This window comes from Lactuca serriola, chromosome 2, assembly GCF_051521515.1.
Source record: "Lactuca serriola cultivar US96UC23 chromosome 2, Lser_US96UC23_V15, whole genome shotgun sequence".
NCBI lineage: Eukaryota > Viridiplantae > Streptophyta > Magnoliopsida > Asterales > Asteraceae > Lactuca > Lactuca serriola.
This window is the reverse complement of record NC_136409.1, coordinates 200,732,803-200,739,411: the sequence shown is the minus strand read 5'-3', so window position 1 is coordinate 200,739,411 and position 6,609 is coordinate 200,732,803. Positions and strand designations below refer to the sequence as shown.

The window sequence follows — 6,609 nt, the reverse complement described above, 5'->3', positions numbered from 1 at the left end:
AACTTAGGGGGTACGACTTCATGTCATAGTAAACCATAGTTAAGCAACCATATTATAAAACTAAGTCCAAATTATATAAGCTTCACTTCATCTAAATGTCAAAAGTACATCTTCTAATCATCCAAAAGCTCATACTCTAAGGACGATCAATTCTAGTTATTTGCACCTGAACCTGAGATACACAACATTAAAAACTGAATACATAATACAATAATGTCTCATGAACTACATGAGTTTTAGACTCAATATAATATCAAAATAAGATAATAAAATATTTTATTTTAATAAAAATTCATGTAATATGAAAAATATGGAAAGAGTGATCACATTCCAATGCATAAGCTTACATGACATCCCACATTGTTGCTTTATAGATTCTTTGAGCTTACAATTATGTATTGCATCATTGGTCCTTAAATGATGGAATTGTTCACTAATAGTGACACTCAATAAAACTACCATAATATGAAGAACAAACATATCATGACATCATAATAATCATACATCTACTTCACCGAAAGGGGATGTACCACCCCATGCGAGTCTTGCTTATCTCATTCTTTGTCCCGTTCTTGGGACATCATGTGTCTATAAAATCTTGAGCTAATACCTAATTCAAATTTAATGTATACATCATTACCTTACATATAATATACACAACATCACCACTTTATTTTATGCAAGTCGATCACACACAAGTGTCATGATATGCATATACTTAAACATAAACTTCAATAACTTGAAGACATTCATAAGACTTTGCGTAAAATCATGACAACATAAACTTTGACATTTAAGAATAAGAAATCATATATCCTGCTTTGTCATTCATAGTTATTTGAACACACACATACACGTGCGCACACACACACACAAGTACTAGATTATGTTTATAGTTGTTATTAGGAACCTATAAGTACCAGATTATTCATTAATTCCAGTTAAATATTCCGTTTGGTTTACTTATGGAAGAGGTGTTTAGAATGGGCATGTTGGCTTGGTTGTTGGATTTTAGAAAAACTATATGTCGAAATGGTCCTACCTCCCAATTATCCTACCTGGCTGATCCTTATTTGATCGTCACAAAAGTATATTTAGAATTAATAAAGAATCTAACTTCTACCAAATTGCCATAGATATTAATAAGTTATAGTATTATAGGTTAATATTAGATAGATGTGTTACCCACCAGTTGGATCATCCGAAGGATAGCTGATACTTGTCTAAGTAATTTTTCAGGTGAGGGTTCTCACTTTATATGTATCCTCTGCATGTTAGGATATAGTTGCCTATAGTATGCGATTAGGCAATTAGACAACTTTAGTTAGGTGCCTATAATGTTGGACTATTTGTCTGCTAGAGAGAGAGAGAGAGATAGGTTCGAGTGTTTAAAGTAATTATTGTGTTATTGTATGCATAAATGTGGACCAATCAATTTAAAAACCTAGATAAGGGTAAAATTGTAATCTTAGCTTTTAATTAATTTTGGTAATTAATTATTCAAACCATAAACCCTTTAATTTAGGCAAAATCGTTTACATTTACCCCTTTAAAACCTTAGATAGAAAACATCGACCTTCTTCCTCGTTAACTTCAATCCCATCGAAGCAGAGGGGCGGGATGGCCCTAGGAGTTCCTGCACATGGTCCTTCTCCGCAGCCTCCCACTTCGTTTTCGTCATTGACTCCATCTTCGTTTGGTTCACAGTTTCATAGAGGGATTGCAGGGAGTGAGCGCCTCCGGTGACAATTCTTTCTCCTTTCTCTCAATTTTCTTCCATAACCAATCATTCTTCAATCCCTTCTTCCTCGTTAAATTCAATCCCACCGATGCAGAGGAGCGGGATGGCCATAGGAGTTCCTACACGTGGTCCTTCTCCGCAGCCTCCCACTTCATTTTCGTTATTGACTCCATCTTCGTTTGGTCCACAGTTTCATAGAGGATTAGACCATCCTGGTTCTGTTAGTATGCCAGAATATGAAACCAGTACTAGCACTCCACAGGTATGCCAATTTCGTTCTACCCTAATTTCACTATCACAGTTTTTTTGTCTCTAACATTAAAATCTGTTTTTATATTTAAGGTGAGGCAATCAATATGTGGAATGCAGGGAGTAGGAATGATGGGATCTCTTGGTTCCAATTCTTCACTACGACCAAGTGGAGTTCCTGCCTCATATCCACAGAGACCTCGGTAATCTTCTCTTAGACCATAGAGAGGTGCTAATAATCAGACTTCATCACAAGTTAGTATTTTTGTCTCTCATGTTCTAATATCAAATTGTAATGCTACATAACATGCATGATACATATAAATGCATTAGATTGATCATTAATGATGATGTCAAGTTGTGATCATCTTATCTGCGGAATTTTCAAGAGCTTTGTAATAGGATTATAAGCAAAAGAAGCATCCATGAGATCGTTGCTCAAGTAAGCACCTTTCATCAATTTCTTTCATATGAAGTGCTACATAATATAAGTTATAACAATTGAAACTTTTGAAAATACTTTTTTGGGTATCTGTAATGGACAGATTGATCCAGGTGAAAGACTGGATCCTGAAGTGGATGGCATTCTTGTTGGTATTGCTGATGATTTTGTTGAATCTGTGAGTTCCATCTTCCTAAAATTCAACATTGTATCAATATTAATTAGAAGTGGAGAGACATCGAAGCAAGAATGTTCTTGTTTTCTTGGTTGGGAACGAAATGAGAGATATCGAAGCAAGACAGGGTACATATGAACCTTACAACATTCTACTGGAATGGAATCTTGAATTCCGATTCTGTCAGAATAGAATCTTGAATTCCAATCTTCCAAAAAGAATGGATAACATTGTATGGGATGAAGATGAACAATGACCACCAATCTTTCAAAAAGAATGGATTATTCTAGCAGAATAATATACAATATAAGGAAAAAAAAAACTATATGTAATAGTATATTATGGTATAATGATTTATATATCATGTTTCTTTGTTATTAATAAGTGTAACATTATCATCGAATATTATATAAACAATTTTCTTTTCTAAGAATGTAATGAAAAAAAATTTGTATCCAAAATTTTGTTATTGTTCAAGAAGTTCATAAAATCAAAATATATATTATGCCAGAATGTGTATTCTTGTATTGTTCAACCATTTTTTTTTATTTTTCAATATAGTGATAAACATATTTTATCAGAATATCCGAATTAAGAGAATTATCATCCTTACAATCAGATTTTTAAAATTAATAGAATATATTTTTCCTTAAAATATGCAATTTTCCTTTTTTAAATTTAAGTTAATTGACTAAAATACCCTTCTTGTTAAATTAGATGGTATTTTTTTAATTATCTTTAATTGAATAATATGTATTAATCACTTTCTTATAATAAGTAAAATGGTTGGCACACATTTACGCATACAATAACACAATAATTACTTTGAATATAATAACCTAAGCCTATATATATATATATATATATATATATATATATATATATATATATATATATATATATATATAATGTGGGGAGTTAAGGATGGACCAACTTCGTGCTGAAGGCCAATATACTCGGGCGGACCAGCTTTATGCCGAAGGCCAAGGAACGGACCAGTTTTATGTTGAAGGCAAAGGACGGACCAGCTTTATGCTGAAGGCCATTATGTGTATTATTGGTAGATCGACGAAAAGTCGTGAGTCATTATGTGTATGCATTGTATATATATTGTGGTATATGATATTTTGGGAAACTCACTAAGCCTCGTGCGTACCTAGTTGATTATAAATGTTTTTAGGTACTTCTTCGAATTGTGAGAAGGGTCAGGCTCGATTCTACACATGTGCATTCACATCATGTTTTTTGCATAATGTAATTATACTCTGATATATTTGAGTAAATAAAAATGAAAAAAAAATGTGTTGAAAATGGGGACGTTACACAGTAGTTGCCGATGTTTGAAACAATAACGGTAAGCACGCGAGTCAACTTGCGAGGCTGATACTAGTGCAACACGTGAGGAGGACCGCTTCCCTATAGTCGGAATCATCATGCCTTCAAACATTTATTTAATTGATACTTAATCATATATAACACGACAAACATGAAAAACACGACAAACAATTACTAAATCGTGTCAATTTCATATCAAATTTAGAACATGAACATGACATGACACGCCATCGTGTTTGTTACACTTGACAAGAACACGACACGAACACGAATCCGAATTTCAGTTTCGTCCCAATATCGTTTTGTGTCGTATATTTTTGTCGTCTCGTGTCATCAATTGACACCCCTACCGCCAAACCCGATTAATCCCTAATTTCCGTCCAACAACCCTAATCCTAATCGGTTGGAGAACGTCAAACGATTAATCCCGATTTTTGCAACCTTAAGTCATTATAGCATATTCTACTCCTATTTTTTTCCTATTACAACATGCTACTATGGAAAATCTACTCTCCCCAATGCAAGTCCTAGTAGTCCAGATCTGTTAACCTCAAATTTGGAATACAAACAGTATCAAGATGGATTTAGGAGTGAAAAGAAGAAGGCTTTACTCTTCCCTACGCTTTCCATTCCAAAACAGGGGCATCAATGGAGTGGCCACGTGGAAGCTTAAGATGGGGTTCCAAATACTGGATTCGCACCATCACTTAACAACCAGGGCAAATTTAAGATTTTACCTTATTAGTTGGTTACAATTTCGCTTCTTCTCTCTCTCAAAATCTGTAACAGTAACTTCTCAATTTGTTTGCACAAAAAAAATGGCGAACGTGATATGGACTGCAGATGAAGACAAGATTTTTGAAAGCGCCCTCGTTGGAAACAAAGACGCAGAGAACAAGCGGAAGTTGATCGCGGAATTGCTTCCCGGAAAAAGCGCTGAAGAAGTAAAGGTGCGTCGAGAGACTCTGCTGATGAATGCAGCGATAACGTGGACCACAGAAGAAGACAAGCTGTTTGAGAGTGCTTTGAAGAATGTTCCAGAGGGTACTCCGGGAAGGTTGCATGAGGTGGCCAAGGCCGTCCCCGGTAGGACGTTGGAGGAGGCAAGGGTTCATTCTGAGCTCTTAATGATGGATGTGAATGAGATTGACTTCCGAATTATGATAAGGAATCGGCGAGAGAGGGATCTCAAAAGAAGAGGAAACCATGGACATCAGAAGAGCACAGGTAATTCTTGCTTATTGCTTAATTGATTTGATTGCATCCTTTGGAAATTGGAAATCATGTTAGGTTTTAATCATTTCTCAGGAAATTTCTTGAGGGGGTGAAGGAGTTCGGAAAAGGCGAGTGGAAGATCATTTCGAGGAACTGGGTGATCACAAGGACACCGGAACAGGTTAAAGACCACTTCCGATATTACTTCGGGAAAAACGACAGGGAAAGAGAGATATACAACAACAAAACCAAATTTAACGACGGATTGGGGTAGCAGCAACCCAGGAGGAAGCGGCGGAGGGAAAGAATGATGGTATTCTTGCGGTGTCTCGTGAGTTGGTGTGATGTGAATTTTTTCTTCGAGTTCTTTTTGGTTTCTTGACGAGAGTAACGTTTGTACAAACTGATTGATTTGTTCTTTCTTTTTTAATAGTATCATCGATTGGTGATCTTGAATCTTGCTCGATGAAGAAGGGCCTTATAGTTTTACATCGACTGGGTCGGCCCATCATTTAAATGGGCCTAAACCCAAAGTTTTGTGTGTATTTTGTAATATATAATATGTAGAATTGTTGTATAGCTTGTTTAGTTGTTCTTACCGGCGTGCGGCAGCGAGAAACGCCGGTGTGTGAGCGAAGATTCAACTGGGAAGAGGGAAAGATGTTATTCAAGTGTTCATCATTATCAATTCAGCATCTGGATTCAGGTATGTATTCTCTTGCTTTCGACATAATGTTTGGCTAAGATATTTCATCCATGATTCGATGATTTTGACCTAAACTTTCTTCATTCAAATGATGGGATTCTTGATGCAAATTTATTGTTTCCCTCGGTTATCGTTACTGTACGAACATGGTTTAGAGAAAAACAAGAAAGCCACGTGCAAAGGTGAAGGGCACAGCAAGACAATGTGCAATCCACCCTAAAATATCAGACAAACCCCCAAGAAGAAGAAAGGGTTAAAACTTTCAACTCTGAGGCAAATGGACTGATTGTCAATTCTTGGCTGGAGCCAAATGGATTTGAATAAGGATGTTTTTCGAAAATAATAATCAGAAATCATGAAGATGGAGATGATATCTACCTGAAACATGATCAAGAACTAAATTAGTTTCCAAACAGAGTAATTTAAACAACAATGTATGTATGTATATAAGGCATTCAGGTTTCATTAATTCGCACAATGTACAAAAATTTAATTCACTTCCAGTGTCTTTGGAACTACCATGATTCAGCGAATGGGTCGTCAACTCTTATATTCAAAGTGCATGTAATTAAAATAAAGAGCTTAAAAGAATGTCTTTTTCATCAACCTTGCAGAGTTGCGACCAATTTCCACTCCAATAAGCAGTGTTGGTCAAAATCAAATCAGTGGTCAACAATGGACACTTTATAATAGTAAGTATAATGTCATAGGTTTTTAAAATATGGTGAATGTATTATCGTTATGGT

The 6,609-nt window shown here is 35.5% G+C and overlaps 1 long non-coding RNA gene across 1 annotated transcript; it reads left to right on the top strand.

Annotated features, from left to right (window-relative positions):
* Positions 1-5,253: 5,253 nt before the first annotated feature.
* LOC145088116 (uncharacterized) lies at positions 5,254-6,381 on the top strand. The gene is made up of 2 exons (XR_013700981.1): positions 5,254-5,863; positions 6,019-6,381. It is a non-coding gene; the product is annotated as an uncharacterized LOC145088116 (long non-coding RNA).
* The last annotated feature ends 228 nt before the right edge of the window (positions 6,382-6,609 follow it).